Source organism: Lissotriton helveticus, chromosome 4_1 (genome assembly GCF_964261635.1).
Source record: "Lissotriton helveticus chromosome 4_1, aLisHel1.1, whole genome shotgun sequence".
In the NCBI taxonomy this organism is placed as follows: Eukaryota; Metazoa; Chordata; class Amphibia; order Caudata; family Salamandridae; genus Lissotriton; species Lissotriton helveticus.
Window position 1 is genome coordinate 1,342,731,366 of NC_136063.1, and position 24,510 is coordinate 1,342,755,875.

A 24,510-nucleotide genomic window follows, 5' to 3' on the forward strand; every position below is an offset into this window, starting at 1 on the left:
TAATGGACGGAGCGTTGCCAATACAAACACTCACCCCCAGTCAACTGATCTGGGTTTAATCCATCACCGTTCTTTAGCTTACTCCGCCAACCCAGTTCAGACATGGCCATATGCAAATCAGTCTGACCCTGTGCCTCATGGGAACAGTCCAGCCCGAACTGCCAAGCCTGGTCGACTCTGGACCGTAATCAAGCTTCCCAGGACCGGTTTCTGGCATTACAGCCATCTTCAGCCGGGCTTGCTTGACTCCAGTGGCAAAGTGAGCAAGGGACTCACGTCTGAGTATACCATGCCAACTTAGGGCGAACAAAGAAAAACCAAAGGTGATGATGGATGGAGCGTTGACAATACAAACACTGACCCCCAGTCAACTGATCTGGGTTTAATCCATCACCATTCTTTAGCTCACTCCGTCACCCCAGTTCAGACATGGCCATATACAAATCAGTCTGACCCTGTGCCTCATGGGAACAGTCCAGCCTGAACTCCCAAGCCATGTCATCCCTGGACCGGAATCAAGCTTCCCAGGACCGGTTTCTGGCATTACAGCCATCTTCAGCCGGGCTTGCTTGACTCCAGTGGCAAAGTGAGCAAGGGACTCACGTCTGAGTATACCCTGCCAACTTAGGGCGAACAAAGAAAAACCAAAGGTGATAATGGACGGAGCGTTGACAATACAAACACTCACCCCCAGTCAACTGATCCGGGTTTAATCCATCACCATTCTTTAGCTCACTCCACCACCCTAGTTCAGACATGGCCATATACAAATCAGTCTGACCCTGTGCCTCATGGGAACAGTCCAGCCCGAACTCCCAAGCCATGTCGTCCCTGGACCGGAATCAAGCTTCCCAGGACCGGTTTCTGGCATTACAGCCGTCTTCAGCCTGGCTTGCTTGACTCCAGTGTCAAAGTGAGCAAGGGACTCACGTCTGAGTATACCCTGCCAACTTAGGGCAAACAAAGAAAAAACAAAGGTGATGATGGACGGAGCATTGACAATACAAACACTCACCCCCAGTCAACTGATCTGGGTTTAATCCATCACCGTTCTTTAGCTCACTCCGCCACCCCAGTTCAGACATGGCCATATGCAAATCAGTATGACCCTGTGCCTCATGGGAACAATCCAGTCCGAACTGCCAAGCCATGTCGTCCCTGGACCGGAATCAAGCTTCCCAGGACCGGTTTCTGGCATTACAGACGTCTTCAGCTGGGCTTGCTTGACTCCAGTGGCAAAGTGAGCAAGGGACTCACGTCTGAGTATACCCTGCCAACTTAGGGCGAACAAAGAAAAACCAAAGGTGATGATGGACGGAGCGTTGACAATAAAAACACTCACCCCCAGTCAACTGATCTGGGTTTAATCCATCACCGTTCTTTAGCTCTCTCCGCCACCCCAATTCAGACATGGCCATATGCAAATCAGTCTGACCCTGTGCCTCATGGGAACCGTCCAGCCCGAACTGCCAAGCCAGGTCGTCCCTTGACCGGAATCAAGCTTCCCAGGACCGGTTTCTGGCATTACAGCCGTCTTCAGCCTGGCTTGCTTGACTCCAGTGTCAAAGTGAGCAAGGGACTCACGTCTGACTATACCCTGCCAACTTAGGGCAAACAAAGAAAAAACAAAGGTGATGATGGACGGAGCATTGACAATACAAACACTCACCCCCAATCAACTGATCTGGGATTAATCCATCACCGTTCTTTAGCTCACTCCGCCACCCCAGTTCAGACATGGCCATATGCAAGTCAGTCTGACCCTGTGCCTCATGGGAACAGTCCAGCCTGAACTGCCAAGCCATGTCGTCCCTGGACCGGAATCAAGCTTCCCAGGACCGGTTTCAGGCATTACAGCCGTCTTCAGCCGGGCTTGCTTGACTCCAGTGGCAAAGTGAGCAAGGGACTCAAGTCTGAGTATACCCTGCCAACTTAGGGCGAACAAAGAAAAACCAAAGGTGATGATGGACGGAGCGTTGACAATACAAACACTCAACCCCCGTCAACTGATCTGGGTTTAATCCATCACCGTTCTTCAGCTCACTCCGCCACCTCAGTTCAGACATGGCCATATGCAAATCAGTCTGACCCTGTGCCTCATGGGAACAGTCCAGCCCGAACTGCCAAGCCATGTCATCCCTGGACCGGAATCAAGCTTCCCAGGGCCGGTTTCTGGCATTACAGCCATCTTCAGCCGGGCTTGCTTGACTCCAGTGGCAAAGTGAGCAAGGGACTCACGTCTGAGTATACCCTGCCAACTTAGGGCGAACAAAGAAAAACCAAAGGTGATAATGGACGGAGCGTTGACAATACAAACACTCACCCCCAGTCAACTGATCTGGGTTTAATCCATCACCGTTCTTTAGCTCACTCCGCCAACCCAGTTCAGACATGGCCATATGCAAATCAGCCTGACCCTGTGCCTCATGGGAACAGTCCAGCCCGAACTGCCAAGCCTGGTCGACTCTGGACCGTAATCAAGCTTCCCAGGACCGGTTTCTGGCATTACAGCCGTCTTCAGCCGGGCTTGCTTGACTCCAGTGGCAAAGTGAGCAAGGGACTCACGTCTGAGTATACCATGCCAACTTAGGGCGAACAAAGAAAAACCAAAGGTGATGATGGATGGAGCGTTGACAATACCAACACTGACCCCCAGTCAACTGATCTGGGTTTAATCCATCACCATTCTTTAGCTCACTCCGTCACCCCAGTTCAGACATGGCCATATACAAATCAGTCTGACCCTGTGCCTCATGGGAACAGTCCAGCCCGAACTCCCAAGCCATGTCATCCCTGGACCGGAATCAAGCTTCCCAGGACCGGTTTCTGGCATTACAGCCATCTTCAGCCGGGCTTGCTTGACTCCAGTGGCAAAGTGAGCAAGGGACTCACGTCTGAGTATACCCTGCCAACTTAGGGCGAACAAAGAAAAACCAAAGGTGATAATGGACGGAGCGTTGACAATACAAACACTCACCCCCAGTCAACTGATCCGGGTTTAATCCATCACCATTCTTTAGCTCACTCCACCACCCTAGTTCAGACATGGCCATATACAAATCAGTCTGACCCTGTGCCTCATGGGAACAGTCCAGCCCGAACTCCCAAGCCATGTCGTCCCTGGACCGGAATCAAGCTTCCCAGGACCGGTTTCTGGCCTTACAGCCGTCTTCAGCCTGGCTTGCTTGACTCCAGTGTCAAAGTGAGCAAGGGACTCACGTCTGAGTATACCCTGCCAACTTAGGGCAAACAAAGAAAAAACAAAGGTGATGATGGACGGAGCATTGACAATACAAACACTCACCCCCAGTCAACTGATCTGGGTTTAATCCATCACCGTTCTTTAGCTCACTCCGCCACCCCAGTTCAGACATGGCCATATGCAAATCAGTATGACCCTGTGCCTCATGGGAACAATCCAGTCCGAACTGCCAAGCCATGTCGTCCCTGGACCGGAATCAAGCTTCCCAGGACCGGTTTCTGGCATTACAGACGTCTTCAGCTGGGCTTGCTTGACTCCAGTGGCAAAGTGAGCAAGGGACTCACGTCTGAGTATACCCTGCCAACTTAGGGCGAACAAAGAAAAACCAAAGGTGATGATGGACGGAGCGTTGACAATAAAAACACTCACCCCCAGTCAACTGATCTGGGTTTAATCCATCACCGTTCTTTAGCTCTCTCCGCCACCCCAGTTCAGACATGGCCATATGCAAATCAGTCTGACCCTGTGCCTCATGGGAACCGTCCAGCCCGAACTGCCAAGCCAGGTCGTCCCTTGACCGGAATCAAGCTTCCCAGGACCGGTTTCTGGCATTACAGCCGTCTTCAGCCTGGCTTGCTTGACTCCAGTGTCAAAGTGAGCAAGGGACTCACGTCTGACTATACCCTGCCAACTTAGGGCAAACAAAGAAAAAACAAAGGTGATGATGGACGGAGCATTGACAATACAAACACTCACCCCCAATCAACTGATCTGGGATTAATCCATCACCGTTCTTTAGCTCACTCCGCCACCCCAGTTCAGACATGGCCATATGCAAGTCAGTCTGACCCTGTGCCTCATGGGAACAGTCCAGCCTGAACTGCCAAGCCATGTCGTCCCTGGACCGGAATCAAGCTTCCCAGGACCGGTTTCAGGCATTACAGCCGTCTTCAGCCGGGCTTGCTTGACTCCAGTGGCAAAGTGAGCAAGGGACTCAAGTCTGAGTATACCCTGCCAACTTAGGGCGAACAAAGAAAAACCAAAGGTGATGATGGACGGAGCGTTGACAATACAAACACTCAACCCCCGTCAACTGATCTGGGTTTAATCCATCACCGTTCTTCAGCTCACTCCGCCACCTCAGTTCAGACATGGCCATATGCAAATCAGTCTGACCCTGTGCCTCATGGGAACAGTCCAGCCCGAACTGCCAAGCCATGTCATCCCTGGACCAGAATCAAGCTTCCCAGGGCCGGTTTCTGGCATTACAGCCATCTTCAGCCGGGCTTGCTTGACTCCAGTGGCAAAGTGAGCAAGGGACTCACGTCTGAGTATACCCTGCCAACTTAGGGCGAACAAAGAAAAACCAAAGGTGATAATGGACGGAGCGTTGACAATACAAACACTCACCCCCAGTCAACTGATCTGGGTTTAATCCATCACCGTTCTTTAGCTCACTCCGCCAACCCAGTTCAGACATGGCCATATGCAAATCAGTCTGACCCTGTGCCTCATGGGAACAGTCCAGCCCGAACTGCCAAGCCATGTCGTCCCTGGACCGGAATCAAGCTTCCCAGGACCGGTTTCTGGCATTACAGCCGTCTTCAGCCGGGCTTGCTTGACTCCAGTAGCAAAGTGAGCAAGGGACTCACGTCTGAGTATACCCAGCCAACTTAGGGCGAACAAAGAAAAACCAAAGGTGATGATGGACGGAGCGTTGACAATACAAACACTCACTCACAGTCAACTGATCTGGGTTTAATCCATCACCGTTCTTTAGCTCACTCCGCCACCCCAACTAAGACATGGCCATATGCAAATCAGTCTGACCCTGTGCCTCATGGGAACAGTCCAGCCCGAACTGCCAAGCCTGGTCGACTCTGGACCGGAATCAAGCTTCCCAGGACCGGTTTCTGGCATTACAGCCGTCTTCATCCGGGCTTGCTTGACTCCAGTGGCAAAGTGAGCAAGGGACTCGCGTCTGAGTATACCCTGCCAACTTAGGGCGAACAAAGAAAAACCAAAGGTGATGATGGACGGAGCGTTGACAATACAAACACTCACCCCCAGTCAACTGATCTGGGTTTAATCCATCACCATTCTTTAGCTCACTCCGTCACCCCAGTTCAGACATGGCCATATACAAATCAGTCTGACCCTGTGCCTCATGGGAACAGTCCAGCCCGAACTCCCAAGCCATGTCGTCCCTTGACCGGAATCAAGCTTCCCAGGACCGGTTTCTGGCATTACAGCCGTCTTCAGCCGGGCTTGCTTGACTCCAGTGGCAAAGTGAGCAAGGGACTCGCGTCTGAGTATACCCTGCCAACTTAGGGCGAACAGAGAAAAACCAAAGGTGATGATGGACTGATCGTTGACAATACAAACACTCACCCCCAGTCAACTGATCTGGGTTTAATCCATCACCGTTCTTTAGCTCTCTCCGCCACCCCAGTTCAGACATGGCCATATGCAAATCAGTCTGACCCTGTGCCTCATGGAAACAGTCCAGCCCGAACTGCCAAGCCAGGTCGTCCCTGGACCGGAATCAAGCTTCCCAGGACCGGTTTCTGGCATTACAGCCGTCTTCAGCCGGGCTTGCTTGACTCCAGTGTCAAAGTGAGCAAGGGACTCACGTCTGAGTACACCCTGCCAACTTAGGGCAAACAAAGAAAAAACATAGGTGATGATGGATGGAGCATTGACAATACAAACACTCACCCCCAGTCAACTGATCTGGGTTTAATCCATCACCGTTCTTTAGCTCTCTCCGCCACCCCAGTTCAGACATGGCCATATGCAAATCAGTCTGACCCTGTGCCTCATGGGAACAGTCCAGCCCGAACTGCCAAGCCATGTCGTCCCTGGACCAGAATCAAGCTTCCCAGGGCCGGTTTCTGGCATTACAGCCATCTTCAGCCGGGCTTGCTTGACTCCAGTGGCAAAGTGAGCAAGGGACTCACGTCTGAGTATACCCTGCCAACTTAGGGCGAACAAAGAAAAACCAAAGGTGATAATGGACGGAGCGTTGACAATACAAACACTCACCCCCAGTCAACTGATCTGGGTTTAATCCATCACCGTTCTTTAGCTCACTCCGCCAACCCAGTTCAGACATGGCCATATGCAAATCAGTCTGACCCTGTGCCTCATGGGAACAGTCCAGCCCGAACTGCCAAGCCTGGTCGACTCTGGACCGGAATCAAGCTTCCCAGGACCGGTTTCTGGCATTACAGCCGTCTTCAGCCGGGCTTGCTTGACTCCAGTGGCAAAGTGAGCAAGGGACTCACGTCTGAGTATACCATGCCAACTTAGGGCGAACAAAGAAAAACCAAAGGTGATGATGGATGGAGCGTTGACAATACAAACACTGACCCCCAGTCAACTGATCTGGGTTTAATCCAACACCATTCTTTAGCTCACTCCGTCACCCCAGTTCAGACATGGCCATATGCAAATCAGTCTGACCCTGTGCCTCATGGGAACAGTCCAGCCCGAACTCCCAAGCCATGTCATCCCTGGACCGGAATCAAGCTTCCCAGGACCGGTTTCTGGCATTACAGCCATCTTCAGCCGGGCTTGCTTGACTCCAGTGGCAAAGTGAGCAAGGGACTCACGTCTGAGTATACCCTGCCAACTTAGGGCGAACAAAGAAAAACCAAAGGTGATAATGGACGGAGCGTTGACAATACAAACACTCACCCCCAGTCAACTGATCCGGGTTTAATCCATCACCATTCTTTAGCTCACTCCGCCACCCTAGTTCAGACATGGCCATATACAAATCAGTCTGACCCTGTGCCTCATGGGAACAGTCCAGCCCGAAGTCCCAAGCCATGTCGTCCCTGGACCGGAATCAAGCTTCCCAGGACCGGTTTCTGGCATTACAGACGTCTTCAGCTGGGCTTGCTTGACTCCAGTGGCAAAGTGAGCAAGGGACTCACGTCTGAGTATACCCTGCCAACTTAGGGCGAACAAAGAAAAACCAAAGGTGATGATGGACGGAGCGTTGACAATAAAAACACTCACCCCCAGTCAACTGATCTGGGTTTAATCCATCACCGTTCTTTAGCTCACTCCGCCACCCCAGTTCAGACATGGCCATATGCAAGTCAGTCTGACCCTGTGCCTCATGGGAACAGTCCAGCCTGAACTGCCAAGCCATGTCGTCCCTGGACCGGAATCAAGCTTCCCAGGACCGGTTTCTGGCATTACAGCCGTCTTCAGCCGGGCTTGCTTGACTCCAGTAGCAAAGTGAGCAAGGGACTCACGTCTGAGTATACCCAGCCAACTTAGGGCGAACAAAGAAAAACCAAAGGTGATGATGGACGGAGCGTTGACAATACAAACACTCACTCACAGTCAACTGATCTGGGTTTAATCCATCACCGTTCTTTAGCTCACTCCGCCACCCCAACTAAGACATAGCCATATGCATCAGTCTGACCCTGTGCCTCATAGGAACAGTCCAGCCCGAACTGCCAAGCCTGGTCGACTCTGGACCGGAATCAAGCTTCCCAGGACCGGTTTCTGGCATTACAGCCGTCTTCAGCCGGGCTTGCTTGACTCCAGTGGCAAAGTGAGCAAGGGACTCACGTCTGAGTATACCATGCCAACTTAGGGCGAACAAAGAAAAACCAAAGGTGATGATGGACGGAGCGTTGACAATACAAACACTCACCCCCAGTCAACTGATCTGGGTTTAATCCATCACCATTCTTTAGCTCACTCCGTCACCCCAGTTCAGACATGGCCATATACAAATCAGTCTGACCCTGTGCCTCATGGGAACAGTCCAGCCCGAACTCCCAAGCCATGTCGTCCCTGGACCGGAATCAAGCTTCCCAGGACCGGTTTCTGGCATTACAGCCGTCTTCAGCCGGGCTTGCTTGACTCCAGTAGCAAAGTGAGCAAGGGACTCGCGTCTGAGTATACCCTGCCAACTTAGGGCGAACAGAGAAAAACCAAAGGTGATGATGGACGGAGCGTTGACAATACAAACACTCACCCCCAGTCAACTGATCTGGGTTTAATCCATCACCATTCTTTAGCTCACTCCGTCACCCCAGTTCAGACATGGCCATATACAAATCAGTCTGACCCTGTGCCTCATGGGAACAGTCCAGCCCGAACTCCCAAGCCATGTCGTCCCTGGACCGGAATCAAGCTTCCCAGGACCGGTTTCTGGCATTACAGCCGTCTTCAGCCGGGCTTGTTTGACTCCAGTAGCAAAGTGAGCAAGGGACTCGCGTCTGAGTATACCCTGCCAACTTAGGGCGAACAGAGAAAAACCAAAGGTGATGATAGACTGATCGTTGACAATACAAACACTCACCCCCAGTCAACTGATCTGGGTTTAATCCATCACCGTTCTTTAGCTCACTCCGCAACCCCAGTTCAGACATGGCCATATGCAAATCAGTCTGACCCTGTGCCTCATGGGAACAGTCCAGCCCGAACTGCCAAGCCAGGTCGTCCCTGGACCGGAATCAAGCTTCCCAGGACCGGTTTCTGGCATTACAGCCGTCTTCTGCCGGGCTTGCTTGACTCCTGTGGCAAAGTGAGCAAGGGACTCACGTCTGAGTATACCCCGCCAACTTAGGGCGAACAAAGAAAAACCAAAGGTGATGATGGACGGAGTGTTGACAATACAAACACTCACCCCCAGTCAACTGATCTGGGTTTAATCCATCACCGTTCTTTAGCTCACTCCGCCACCCCAGTTGAGACATGGCCATATGCAAATCAGTCTGACCCTGTGCCTCATGGGAACAATCCAGTCCGAACTGCCAAGCCATGTCGTCCCTGGACCGGAATCAAGCTTCCCAGGACCGGTTTCTGGCATTACAGCCGTCTTCAGCCGGGCTTGCTTGACTCCAGTGGCAAAGTGAGCAAGGGACTCACGTCTGAGTATACCCTGCCAACTTAGGGCGAACAAAGAAAAAACAAAGGTGATGATGGACGGAGCGTTGACAATACAAACACTCACCCCCAGTCAACTGATCTGGGTTTAATCCATCACCGTTCTTTAGCTCTCTCCGCCACCCCAGTTCAGACATGGCCATATGCAAATCAGTCTGACCCTGTGCCTCATGGGAACAGTCCAGCCCGAACTGCCAAGCCAGGTCGTCCCTGGACCGGAATCAAGCTTCCCAGGACCGGTTTCTGGCATTACAGCCGTCTTCAGCCTGGCTTGCTTGACTCCAGTGTCAAAGTGAGCAAGGGACTCACATCTGAGTATACCCTGCCAACTTAGGGCAAACAAAGAAAAAACAAAGGTGATGATGGACGGAGCATTGACAATACAAACACTCACCCCCAGTCAACTGATCTGGGTTTAATCCATCACCGTTCTTTAGCTCACTCCGCCACCCCAGTTCAGACATGGCCATATGCAAATCAGTCTGACCCTGCGCCTCATGGGAACAGTCCAGCCTGAACTGCCAAGCCATGTCGTCCCTGGACCGGAATCAAGCTTCCCAGGACCGGTTTCAGGCATTACAGCCGTCTTCAGCCGGGCTTGCTTGACTCCAGTGGCAAAGTGAGCAAGGGACTCACGTCTGAGTATACCCTGCCAACTTAGGGCGAACAAAGAAAAACCAAAGGTGATGATGGACGGAGCGTTGACAATACAAACACTCAACCCCCTTCAACTGATCTGGGTTTAATCCATCACCGTTCTTTAGCTCACTCCGCCACCCCACTTCAGACATGGCCATATGCAAATCAGTCTGACCCTGTGCCTCATGGGAACAGTCCAGCCCGAACTGCCAAGCCATGTCGTCCCTGGACCGGAATCAAGCTTCCCAGGGCCGGTTTCAGGCATTACAGCCATCTTCAGCCGGGCTTGCTTGACTCCAGTGGCAAAGTGAGCAAGGGACTCACGTCTGAGTATACCCTGCCAACTGAGGGCGAACAAAGAGAAACCAAAGGTGATAATGGACGGAGCGTTGACAATACAAGCACTCACCCCCAGTCAACTGATCCGGGTTTAATCCATCACCATTCTTTAGCTCACTCCGCCACCCTAGTTCAGACATGGCCATATACAAATCAGTCTGACCCTGTGCCTCATGGGAACAGTCCAGCCCGAACTCCCAAGCCATGTCGTCCCTGGACCGGAATAAAGCTTCCCAGGACCGGTTTCTGGCATTACAGCCGTCTTCAGCCGGGCTTGCTTGACTCCAGTGTCAAATTGAGCAAGGGACTCACGTCTGAGTATACCCTGCCAACTTAGGGCGAACAAAGAAAAAACAAAGGTGATGATGGACGGAGCGTTGACAATACAAACACTCACCCCCAGTCAACTGATCTGGGTTTAATCCATCACCGTTCTTTAGCTCTCTCCGCCACCCCAGTTCAGACATGGCCATATGCAAATCAGTCTGACCCTGTGCCTCATGGGAACAGTCCAGCCCGAACTGCCAAGCCATGTCGTCCCTGGACCAGAATCAAGCTTCCCAGGGCCGGTTTCTGGCATTACAGCCATCTTCAGCCGGGCTTGCTTGACTCCAGTGGCAAAGTGAGCAAGGGACTCACGTCTGAGTATACCCTGCCAACTTAGGGCGAACAAAGAAAAACCAAAGGTGATAATGGACGGAGCGTTGACAATACAAACACTCACCCCCAGTCAACTGATCTGGGTTTAATCCATCACCGTTCTTTAGCTCACTCCGCCAACCCAGTTCAGACATGGCCATATGCAAATCAGTCTGACCCTGTGCCTCATGGGAACAGTCCAGCCCGAACTGCCAAGCCTGGTCGACTCTGGACCGGAATCAAGCTTCCCAGGACCGGTTTCTGGCATTACAGCCGTCTTCAGCCGGGCTTGCTTGACTCCAGTGGCAAAGTGAGCAAGGGACTCACGTCTGAGTATACCATGCCAACTTAGGGCGAACAAAGAAAAACCAAAGGTGATGATGGATGGAGCGTTGACAATACAAACACTGACCCCCAGTCAACTGATCTGGGTTTAATCCATCACCATTCTTTAGCTCACTCCGTCACCCCAGTTCAGACATGGCCATATGCAAATCAGTCTGACCCTGTGCCTCATGGGAACAGTCCAGCCCGAACTCCCAAGCCATGTCATCCCTGGACCGGAATCAAGCTTCCCAGGACCGGTTTCTGGCATTACAGCCATCTTCAGCCGGGCTTGCTTGACTCCAGTGGCAAAGTGAGCAAGGGACTCACGTCTGAGTATACCCTGCCAACTTAGGGCGAACAAAGAAAAACCAAAGGTGATAATGGACGGAGCGTTGACAATACAAACACTCACCCCCAGTCAACTGATCCGGGTTTAATCCATCACCATTCTTTAGCTCACTCCGCCACCCTAGTTCAGACATGGCCATATACAAATCAGTCTGACCCTGTGCCTCATGGGAACAGTCCAGCCCGAAGTCCCAAGCCATGTCGTCCCTGGACCGGAATCAAGCTTCCCAGGACCGGTTTCTGGCATTACAGACGTCTTCAGCTGGGCTTGCTTGACTCCAGTGGCAAAGTGAGCAAGGGACTCACGTCTGAGTATACCCTGCCAACTTAGGGCGAACAAAGAAAAACCAAAGGTGATGATGGACGGAGCGTTGACAATAAAAACACTCACCCCCAGTCAACTGATCTGGGTTTAATCCATCACCGTTCTTTAGCTCACTCCGCCACCCCAGTTCAGACATGGCCATATGCAAGTCAGTCTGACCCTGTGCCTCATGGGAACAGTCCAGCCTGAACTGCCAAGCCATGTCGTCCCTGGACCGGAATCAAGCTTCCCAGGACCGGTTTCTGGCATTACAGCCGTCTTCAGCCGGGCTTGCTTGACTCCAGTAGCAAAGTGAGCAAGGGACTCACGTCTGAGTATACCCAGCCAACTTAGGGCGAACAAAGAAAAACCAAAGGTGATGATGGACGGAGCGTTGACAATACAAACACTCACTCACAGTCAACTGATCTGGGTTTAATCCATCACCGTTCTTTAGCTCACTCCGCCACCCCAACTAAGACATAGCCATATGCATCAGTCTGACCCTGTGCCTCATAGGAACAGTCCAGCCCGAACTGCCAAGCCTGGTCGACTCTGGACCGGAATCAAGCTTCCCAGGACCGGTTTCTGGCATTACAGCCGTCTTCAGCCGGGCTTGCTTGACTCCAGTGGCAAAGTGAGCAAGGGACTCACGTCTGAGTATACCATGCCAACTTAGGGCGAACAAAGAAAAACCAAAGGTGATGATGGACGGAGCGTTGACAATACAAACACTCACCCCCAGTCAACTGATCTGGGTTTAATCCATCACCATTCTTTAGCTCACTCCGTCACCCCAGTTCAGACATGGCCATATACAAATCAGTCTGACCCTGTGCCTCATGGGAACAGTCCAGCCCGAACTCCCAAGCCATGTCGTCCCTGGACCGGAATCAAGCTTCCCAGGACCGGTTTCTGGCATTACAGCCGTCTTCAGCCGGGCTTGCTTGACTCCAGTAGCAAAGTGAGCAAGGGACTCGCGTCTGAGTATACCCTGCCAACTTAGGGCGAACAGAGAAAAACCAAAGGTGATGATGGACGGAGCGTTGACAATACAAACACTCACCCCCAGTCAACTGATCTGGGTTTAATCCATCACCATTCTTTAGCTCACTCCGTCACCCCAGTTCAGACATGGCCATATACAAATCAGTCTGACCCTGTGCCTCATGGGAACAGTCCAGCCCGAACTCCCAAGCCATGTCGTCCCTGGACCGGAATCAAGCTTCCCAGGACCGGTTTCTGGCATTACAGCCGTCTTCAGCCGGGCTTGCTTGACTCCAGTAGCAAAGTGAGCAAGGGACTCGCGTCTGAGTATACCCTGCCAACTTAGGGCGAACAGAGAAAAACCAAAGGTGATGATAGACTGATCGTTGACAATACAAACACTCACCCCCAGTCAACTGATCTGGGTTTAATCCATCACCGTTCTTTAGCTCACTCCGCAACCCCAGTTCAGACATGGCCATATGCAAATCAGTCTGACCCTGTGCCTCATGGGAACAGTCCAGCCCGAACTGCCAAGCCAGGTCGTCCCTGGACCGGAATCAAGCTTCCCAGGACCGGTTTCTGGCATTACAGCCGTCTTCTGCCGGGCTTGCTTGACTCCTGTGGCAAAGTGAGCAAGGGACTCACGTCTGAGTATACCCCGCCAACTTAGGGCGAACAAAGAAAAACCAAAGGTGATGATGGACGGAGTGTTGACAATACAAACACTCACCCCCAGTCAACTGATCTGGGTTTAATCCATCACCGTTCTTTAGCTCACTCCGCCACCCCAGTTGAGACATGGCCATATGCAAATCAGTCTGACCCTGTGCCTCATGGGAACAATCCAGTCCGAACTGCCAAGCCATGTCGTCCCTGGACCGGAATCAAGCTTCCCAGGACCGGTTTCTGGCATTACAGCCGTCTTCAGCCGGGCTTGCTTGACTCCAGTGGCAAAGTGAGCAAGGGACTCACGTCTGAGTATACCCTGCCAACTTAGGGCGAACAAAGAAAAAACAAAGGTGATGATGGACGGAGCGTTGACAATACAAACACTCACCCCCAGTCAACTGATCTGGGTTTAATCCATCACCGTTCTTTAGCTCTCTCCGCCACCCCAGTTCAGACATGGCCATATGCAAATCAGTCTGACCCTGTGCCTCATGGGAACAGTCCAGCCCGAACTGCCAAGCCAGGTCGTCCCTGGACCGGAATCAAGCTTCCCAGGACCGGTTTCTGGCATTACAGCCGTCTTCAGCCTGGCTTGCTTGACTCCAGTGTCAAAGTGAGCAAGGGACTCACATCTGAGTATACCCTGCCAACTTAGGGCAAACAAAGAAAAAACAAAGGTGATGATGGACGGAGCATTGACAATACAAACACTCACCCCCAGTCAACTGATCTGGGTTTAATCCATCACCGTTCTTTAGCTCACTCCGCCACCCCAGTTCAGACATGGCCATATGCAAATCAGTCTGACCCTGCGCCTCATGGGAACAGTCCAGCCTGAACTGCCAAGCCATGTCGTCCCTGGACCGGAATCAAGCTTCCCAGGACCGGTTTCAGGCATTACAGCCGTCTTCAGCCGGGCTTGCTTGACTCCAGTGGCAAAGTGAGCAAGGGACTCACGTCTGAGTATACCCTGCCAACTTAGGGCGAACAAAGAAAAACCAAAGGTGATGATGGACGGAGCGTTGACAATACAAACACTCAACCCCCTTCAACTGATCTGGGTTTAATCCATCACCGTTCTTTAGCTCACTCCGCCACTCCACTTCAGACATGGCCATATGCAAATCAGTCTGACCCTGTGCCTCATGGGAACAGTCCAGCCCGAACTGCCAAGCCATGTCGTCCCTGGACCGGAATCAAGCTTCCCAGGGCCGGTTTCAGGCATTACAGCCATCTTCAGCCGGGCTTGCTTGACTCCAGTGGCAAAGTGAGCAAGGGACTCACGTCTGAGTATACCCTGCCAACTGAGGGCGAACAAAGAGAAACCAAAGGTGATAATGGACGGAGCGTTGACAATACAAGCACTCACCCCCAGTCAACTGATCCGGGTTTAATCCATCACCATTCTTTAGCTCACTCCGCCACCCTAGTTCAGACATGGCCATATACAAATCAGTCTGACCCTGTGCCTCATGGGAACAGTCCAGCCCGAACTCCCAAGCCATGTCGTCCCTGGACCGGAATAAAGCTTCCCAGGACCGGTTTCTGGCATTACAGCCGTCTTCAGCCGGGCTTGCTTGACTCCAGTGTCAAATTGAGCAAGGGACTCACGTCTGAGTATACCCTGCCAACTTAGGGCGAACAAAGAAAAAACAAAGGTGATGATGGACGGAGCGTTGACAATACAAACACTCACCCCCAGTCAACTGATCTGGGTTTAATCCATCACCGTTCTTTAGCTCTCTCTGCCACCCCAGTTCAGACATGGCCATATGCAAATCAGTCTGACCCTGTGCCTCATGGGAACATTCCAGCCCGAACTGCCAAGCCAGGTCGGCCCTGGACCGGAATCAAGCTTCCCAGGACCGGTTTCTGGCATTACAGCCGTCTTCAGCCTGGCTTGCTTGACTCCAGTGTCAAAGTGAGCAAGGGACTCACGTCTGAGTATACCCTGCCAACTTAGGGCAAACAAAGAAAAAACAAAGGTGATGATGGACGGAGCATTGACAATACAAACACTCACCCCCAGTCAACTGATCTGGGATTAATCCATCACCGTTCTTTAGCTCACTCCGCCACCCCAGTTCAGACATGGCCATATGCAAATCAGTCTGACCCTGTGCCTCATGGGAACTGTCCAGCCTGAACTGCCAAGCCATGTCGTCTCTGGACCGGAATCAAGCTTCCCAGGACCGGTTTCAGGCATTACAGCCGTCTTCAGCCGGGCTTGCTTGACTCCAGTGGCAAAGTGAGCAAGGGACTCACGTCTGAGTATACCCTGCCAACTTAGGGCGAACAAAGAAAAACCAAAGGTGATGATGGAAGGAGCGTTGACAATACAAACACTCAACCCCCGTCAACTGATCTGGGTTTAATCCATCACCGTTCTTTAGCTCACTCCGCCACCCCAGTTCAGACATGGCCATATGCAAATCAGTCTGACCCTGTGCCTCATGGGAACAGTCCAGCCCGAACTGCCAAGCCATGTCGTCCCTGGACCGGAATCAAGCTTCCCAGGGCCGGTTTCTGGCATTACAGCCATCTTCAGCCGGGCTTGCTTGACTCCAGTGGCAAAGTGAGCAAGGGACTCACGTCTGAGTATACCCTGCCAACTTAGGGCGAACAAAGAAAAGCAAAGGTGATAATGGACGGAGCGTTGACAATACAAACACTCACCCCCAGTCAACTGATCTGGGTTTAATCCATCACCGTTCTTTAGCTCACTCTGCCAACCCAGTTCAGACATGGCCATATGCAAATCAGTCTGACCCTGTGCCTCATGGGAACAGTCCAGCCCGAACTACCAAGCCATGTCGTCCCTGGACCGGACTCAAGCTTCCCAGGACCGGTTTCTGGCATTACAGCCGTCTTCAGCCGGGCTTGCTTGACTCCAGTGGCAAAGTGAGCAAGGGACTCACGTCTGAGTATACCCTGCCAACTTAGGGCGAACAAAGAAAAACCAAAGGTGATGATGGACGGAGCGTTGACAATACAAACACTCACCCACAGTCAACTGATCTGGGTTTAATCCATCACTGTTCTTTAGCTCACTCCCCCACCCCAGTTCAGACATGGCCATATGCAAATCAGTCTGACCCTGTGCCTCATGGGAACAGTCCAGCCCGAAATGCCAAGCCATGTTGTCCCTGGACCGGAATCAAGCTTCCCAGGACCGGTTTCTGGCATTACAGCCGTCTTCAGCTGAGCTTGCTTGACTCCAGTGGCAAAATGAGCAAGGGTCTCACGTCTGAGTATACCCTGCCAACTTAGGGCGAACAAAGAAAAACCAAAGGTGATAATGGACGGAGCGTTGACAATACAAACACTCACCCCCAGTCAACTGATCTGGGTTTAATCCATCACCGTTCTTTAGCTCACTCCGCCAACCCAGTTCAGACATGGCCATATGCAAATCAGTCTGACCCTGTGCCTCATGGGAACAGTCCAGCCCGAACTGCCAAGCCATGTCGTCCCTGGACCGGAACCAAGCTTCCCAGGACCGGTTTCTGGCATTACAGCCGTCTTCAGCCGGGCTTGCTTGACTCCAGTGGCAAAGTGAGCAAGGGACTCACGTCTGAGTATACCCTGCCAACTTAGGGCGAACAAAGAAAAACCAAAGGTGATGATGGACGGAGCGTTGACAATACAAACACTCACCCACAGTCAACTGATCTGGGTTTAATCCATCACTGTTCTTTAGCTCACTCCCCCACCCCAGTTCAGACATGGCCATATGCAAATTAGTCTGACCCTGTGCCTCATGGGAACAGTCCAGCCCGAACTGCCAAGCCACGTCGTCCCTGGACCGGAATCCAGCTTCCCAGGACCGGTTTCTGGCTCCGTCCATTACCACCCCCTTCCTCACTTTGCCACTGGATTCAAGCAAGCCGGGCTGAAGACGGCTGGAATGCCAGAAACCGGTCCTCGGAAGCTTGTTTCCGGTCCAGGGAAGGCATGGCTTGGCAGTTCAGGCTGGACTGTTCCCATGAGGCACAGGGTCAGACTGATTTGCATATAGCCATGTCTGAACTGGGGTGGCAGAGTGGGCTAAAGAACGGTGATGGTTCAAACCAAGATCTTTTGACTGGGTGTGAGTGTTTGATTGGTTCAGATGCTCCGTCCATCACCACCCCCTTTTGTACCGCTTTGGTCGCCATAAGTGTGGCAGGGTATGCTCAGACGTGAGTCCCTTGCTCACTTTGCCACTGGATTCAAGCAAGCCAGGCTGAAGACGGCTGGAATGCCAGAAACCAGTCCTCTGAAGCGTGTTTCCGGTCCAGGGAAGGCATGGCTTGGCAGTTCGGGCTGGACTGTTCCCATGAGGCACAGGGTCAGACTGATTTGCATATAGCCATGTCTGAACTGGGGTGGCAGATTGGGCTAATGAACGGTGATGGTTCAAACCCAGATCTTTTGACTGGGTGTGAGTGTTTGATTGGTTCAGATGCTCCGTCCATCACCACCCCCTTTTGTACCACTTTGGCCGCCATAAGTTTTGCAGGGTATGCTCAGACGTGAGTCCCTTAGTCACTTTGCCACTGGATTCAAGCAAGTCGGGCTGAAGACGGCTGGAATGCCAGAAACCGGTCCTCGGAAGCTTGTTTCCGGTCCAGGGAACGCATGGCTTGGCAGTTCGGGCTGGACTGTTCCCATGAGGCACAGGGTCAGACTGATTTGCATATAGCCATGCCTGAACTGGGGTGGCAGAGTGGGCTAAAGAACGGTGATGGTTCAAACCCAGATCATTTGACTGGGTGTGAGTGTTTGATTGGTTCAGATGCTCCGTCCATCACCACCCCCTTTTGTACCGCTTTGGCCGCCATAAGTTTTGCAGGGTATGCTCAGACGTGAGTCCCTTGCTCACTTTGCCACTGGATTCAAGCAAGCCGGGCTGAAGACGGCTGGAATGCCAGAAACCGGTCCTCGGAAGCTTGTTTCCGGTCCAGCGAAGGCATGGCTTTTCAGTTCGGGCTGGACTGTTCCCATGAGGCACAGGGTCAGACTGATTTGCATATAGCCATGTCTGAACTGGGGTGGCAGAGTGGGCTAAAGAACGGTGATGGTTCAAACCCAGATCTTTTGACTGGGTGTGAGTGTTTGATTGTTTCAGATGCTCCGTCCATCACCACCCCCTTTTGTACCGCTTTGGCCCCATAAGTGTGGCAGGGTATGCTCAGACGTGAATCCCTTGCTCACTTTGCCACTGGATTCAAGCAAGCCAGGCTGAAGACGGCTGGAATGCCAGAAACCGGTCCTCGGAAGCTTGTTTCCGGTCCAGGGAAGGCATGGCTTGTCAGTTCGGGCTGGACTGTTCCCATGAGGCACAGGGTCAGACTGATTTGCATATAGCCATGTCTGAACTGGGGTGGCAGAGTGGGCTGAAGAACGGTGATGGTTCAAACCCAGATCTTTTGACTGGGTGTGAGTGTTTGATTGGTTCAGATGCTCCGTCCATCACCACCCCCTTTTGTACCGCTTTGGCCGCCATAAGTGTGGCAGGGTATGCTCAGACGTGAGTCCCTTGCTCACTTTGCCACTGGATTCAAGCAAGCCGGGCTGAAGACGGCTGGAATGCAAGAAACCGGTCCTCGGAAGCTTGTTTCCGGTCCAGGGAAGACATGGCTTGGCAGTTCGGGCTGGACTGTTCCCATGAGGCACAGGGTCAGACTGATTTGCATATAGCCATGTCTGAACTGGGGTGGCAGAGTGGGCTAAAGAACGGTGATGGTTCAAACCCAGATCTTTTGACTGGGTGTGAGTGTTTGATTGGTTCAGATGCTCCGTCCATCACCACCCCCTTTTGTACCGCTTTGGCCGCCATAAGTGTGGCAGGGTATGCTCAGACGTGAGTCCCTTGCTCATTTTGCCACTGGATTCAAGCAAGCCGGGCTGAAGACGGCTGGAATGCCAGAAATCGGTCCTCAGAAGCTTGTTTCCGGTCCAGGGAAGGCATGGCTTGGCAGTTCGGGATGGACTGTTCCCATGAGGCACAGGGTCAAACTGATTTGCATATAGCCATGTCTGAACTGGGTTGGCAGAGTGGGCTAAAGAACGGTGATGGTTCAAACCCAGATCTTTTGACTGGGTGTGAATGTTTGCTTGGTTCAGATGCTCCGTCCATCACCACCCCCTTTAGGACGATGAGGGGCACAGTGAGGCTAGGGTTCCTCATATACAGGGTACCCCGTCAAATGAGGTTTATGTGAGAAGAGGGACACGATCCAAAAGCTCTCCTGGCTGGCACAAAGATTATAGAATGATGTGATTATCTCTACTCCTACGGTTGTATCTAATGTCATTGGGTCTTCTGCGCAAGAACACTGTTAAGATATTCATCCTGTTTTGCCTCCCCTCCTTCTCCCTCTGCCTATCCTTTCCCTCTGACCTGCATCCCTGCTCTATTCTCCCCTTCGCTTCCTCCCCTTCTTCTTTCATGTTCTGCCTTTCTCTCTCCCTTTCTCGCCTTTCCTTATCTTCTTCTTTTTCCCTTCCTCCTTTATTCCTCAGGGAGGAAGATGTGTTATATTCTTCCCACTTGGTACTTTCCCCCCACTACTCTCCTCGTTCCCTCTTGGTTCACCCCTAGAACCCTCAGATGAAGACAGCTTTAAAATGTTGACAGGCTATGCTTCTCAATGACATACTGCCATTGGCAAACTGAGGGTACAGGCATTTACTTTACTAAATGAAGAACCTCTCCCTTACCTTCTGCGTGGATCTTTACTTAAACTTCATTTAAATGTGAAATTTCACTTAAATTAGGTTGTCAATGCCATTGCCAATGCGATAGAAGTAAAAATGAAGAGTGCTGATGCTGATATACTGATTGCTAGGCTACTGATAATAGAAAGCAACAACAAATTGGCACTCAAGCTAATGACGTGGTGAAGCACGTCGTGCGTGATGACGTTGACGTAGCAAGGGCAATCCAAGCAGGACGTTGCTCGAGCACTGGAACTCACCGACTCACACATAGATGATGCAATGCGGTTCTCCGTGAACAACAGATAGAGAATAGTGAACCGCAAGCAGAACCTCAATGGCATGTACCTGCCCGAGCACAAGCACGAGCCAGGAGCATCAACTGAAATTTCACGAACATGCCGCGAAAGTCAAGATTTCTGTTGTAAGTAAAATAATACTCTTGATAAGCTTCTTAGAGATTGGTAAGAAGGTTTAATGACTAGAGTAGAAGTCAACGCTACGTCTCTCCCGCTGACCAGACTTCAGCTGGCAAATCTGGAATCCCACAACCTTGATGACATACATAAGAACATTGGTGGGTTCTACACAGAACAGCTGGATATGAACATAAAAGAAGGGCTGATTAAAACTATGAATAAGCAAGGATTATATTTACAACACATCTCCTTCCCTTGGAGTAAATGTATTTAACATAGAAATAAAGTATTTTGCTTTTATGAGAGATGTGACAACGAAATAGAATTCAATGTTTAGCACAAATAATCATTTAAATAAACAGGAGGGCGGCGTGACCTTAAACTCCTAGTATTGTTAGACACTGATGGATCATTCACAAGTAGGTCACCCTTCGGAACCAGATTACTCATTTGGTGTGAAGCATCTCCATCACCTTCCTCTCTCCTACATCTAATGAAATCACGATTGGTGAAATCTTCTTGAGTGGACAACATATACCCACTATTAGACAGAGCACTTTCACTATTATCAACACACTTTGAATTTCCCTTTTGATACATAGAAATCCTTCTATATTTCCATTTCCCACCATTCTTTAACGTCACATAATGTGGATAAACTTGTTCCACTAAGATCGGTCCTCTGTATTTAGTGAGTCCTTTTGTAATTATGCCTGGCTTAACCTTAACCATATCTCCCACTGATATTGGAACACTGTACATATTCTCTTTTTTGTCATTCAAAACTTTCACATTATAATTCTTTAGCCAAGAAGGAACTAGCTTAGTTCCAGGTCTCCTTCCTCACATAATTTCAAATGGAGACTTTTTATCTACGTTGTGAGTGGTGGTTCTGTAAGCCCAGACCATCTCTTGTACAGTCTCATCAGAAAAACATCCTGTTGAAATGGACATCTGTAAAATCCCTTTAATGACCCTATTGACTCTCTCATAAAGACCATTGCCCCGTGGATTATACCGTGATGTGCGATGGTGCTTAATACCACAACCTGACAAAAAATCCTGCATCCTCTTGGAAATCAGTTGTGTCCCATTATCTGTTATGATAACAGACGGAACTCCTTCCTCATTAAACATATTTTTTAGAAAACCTATAGTGGATTCAGTAGTGATGTCCTTAACAAACTTTACTGTTAACCACTTGGAATATACATCTATCAAAACCATGGCAAAGCAACTATGAAAAGGAAGCTCATCCATGGGACCTATGAAATCTAAGCATATAAAATGCCAGGGTTTGTCTGCAGAAACAATGTGACCCATTTCTTGAGTTGAAACTACCTTCAATGTTTTCTCATCTTCTTGACAGCTTGTACACTTTTCTACCCACAACGCTGTTTCAGAATAAATGGCAGGCCACCAAAAATCATAATTTTTTAATTTATTTTTTTTAAATGAATTTTTATTTGCATTTTGTTATAGCCGAATAATACAATCATGTCAGTAGAATAGCACACATTTTTACCCCCTCCCCTGCCGCCTCCCGTTTCACTGCCCAGTTTGACTCAGATAGCTTCCAAATTAAAAGGACCTCAAGACCAAATCTTCCCCGTGTCGTAGACATTTTATCTGTCCTGCAATCCCCTTGTAGCCAACTGTGTGTTCCCAGACCTTGCCCCATTACAACCCTATATCCAGGCCATGAAAGTGTCGCCATTTCCCCCACACCTTGCGAAACTTCCTAGGGTACCCCCTTGCTTTATATGTGACTCTCTCAGCCGCCATATATAAGTTCAATCCTCTTCTCCATTCTTCTAAGGTCGGTATCTCCGGTGCACCCCAATGTTTTGCTATGTCCCTTTTGGCCACCACCAGAGCTAGCACCAGAAAGGTCAGCAGGGGACGTGTCAGATCCACATCATTCATCATGCCCAAGAGGGCCAGGTTAGGGTCAGTTTGAATTTGGCTCTCCAGTACTGCATTTAGTTCAGTGAAAATGTCTGTCCAGTATCCTTGTATTTTACTGCATGTCCACAAGACATGGAAAAAGTCCCCTCGAGGGTCCTGGCATCTTAAACACCCTGCATCTTCTACCTTCCCCATCCTCTGGAGCCGCACCCTATCAAAGTAGGTTCTGTGTAAAATATTAAATTGGATTAGGCGGAGTCGGGATTTAACGGCCACCTCTCTAGGATGTGTTAACACCAATTCCCAGTCAATGTCCTCCATGCCACCCACGTCCGTCTCCCACTGCTGTCTAAGTTTGGACAGATCGCCTAACATGTTATTTGTGAGGGTTTTACACGTTAGGGATACCGCCTTTTGCTGAATGTGTTCCTGTAGGAGTCTACCTTCGAGTGGGGCGAACTCCACCAGTTCTGCAGTCCTGATATTTTGGGCCCCCCAGGCGTGTCTAAGTCTTGTGTACTTGTAGCGCTGTGATGGATGTAATCCGAACTCTGATGTCAATGCTGCAAACGATTTCAGTTCCCTCTCGGCCACAATATCCCCTAGGGTAGAGATACCTATGTCGTCCCATCGTTGGTATCCCGTTAGCTTGTGTAATTCCGCCAGCCACGTGCAATGCCAGATTGGCGTCTGTCTCGTGGGTTTCCTTCCCCAGCCCGTGCGTTTCACTGCAGTATTCCATACCTGTAGGGTGATTTCTGTTGCCGGTAGAAGTCGTCTCCGGCCAGTCCCCCGTATAGATAAGATAATAAGTGTCGTGGTGCTAACTTGTGGGGCTCTAACGCGTAGGAGGGATGGTCAGCTGGCGCAAGCAACCAGTCGCTGATCGGGGCCAGGTGCTCCGCCCAATAATAAGCCTCCAGATTCGGGAGTGAGATCCCCCCACTGTATTTATGCCGTTGAAACGTGGTCAACGCAACTCTAGGTTATTTGCCCAACCAGAGGAAGGCCCGTAAGTCTGCGTGAATTCTGGTAAAAACTTTTGGGGGCAGTGGGTAGTATTCATTTTGTAAGGCGTACAAGTACTTGGGGAGGATGATCATCTTGTACATTGCCGCGCGGCCCAAAAGAGTGTGTGGGAGCAGCCTCCAGCGATCCATATCTACTATGGAGTTCACCATAATGCGTTCTATGTTTCGTTGATACGCTATGTGTCTGTCGAGGGTGAGATACACACCAAGGTATTGAAATCCCTCTGTTGTAGTCAGTAGCCTTCTTGGGAGTTCCGGCCAGGCGTCCCGTCCCTTGGGGTCGTATAGAACCGATTTGTGCCAATTTATCTGGTAGCCAGCGTAACTGCCGTACTGCTCCAGTTCAAGGAACAATTCCGGGATCGACATCTCTGGCGATGTGATATACAGAAGAACGTCCCGGACCTCCTGTAGCCAGTTGTGGGTGCGCCGGAGGTTCATTCTGGTGGCCCTGTCCGGAAGGAAGCCCGTCTGGTCCAAATGGATCAGATGCCATATCACTGAGCGGAGCCGCATCGCCAGGATAGTTGCTAGGAGTTTTGTTTCCGTGTTCAGTAACGAGATGGGGCGGTAGGACGCGCAGTCCTCCTGCGGTTTACCCTCCTTATAGATTGGAATTATGGTTGCCATGGCCAGGTCTGGGGGAAGCCTTCCCTCCTGCAGGGCTCCCCCATAGAGTCCCTTCAGGTGTCGTGCTAAGATGTCCGCGGTACATTTAAAGAATTCCGCAGGGAAGCCATTGGGTTCCGGAGTTTTCCCTGGTCGCAGTCTGGCCAAGGCCTCAGAGATGTCATCTAGGGTAATATCAGAGTCCAGGTCTTTAATGTCATCTGCGGACAGGGTCGGCAGTTCGGTTTGGTCCATATACTGTATGGCCTCGTCACAGGTCCCTAATTCCCTAGCTCCATAGAAGCTTTCATAGTGTTCTGCGAACGCTTCTGCGATGCGTGCATCCGATCTGAGAAGCACTCCCTGGGGGCCCCTGATCTGCTCCACCCTTCTATCTGCGCGCTCTTTCTTACTGAGCCACGCTAATAGTTTACCTGATTTATCCCCTACGTCATATAGGCGATG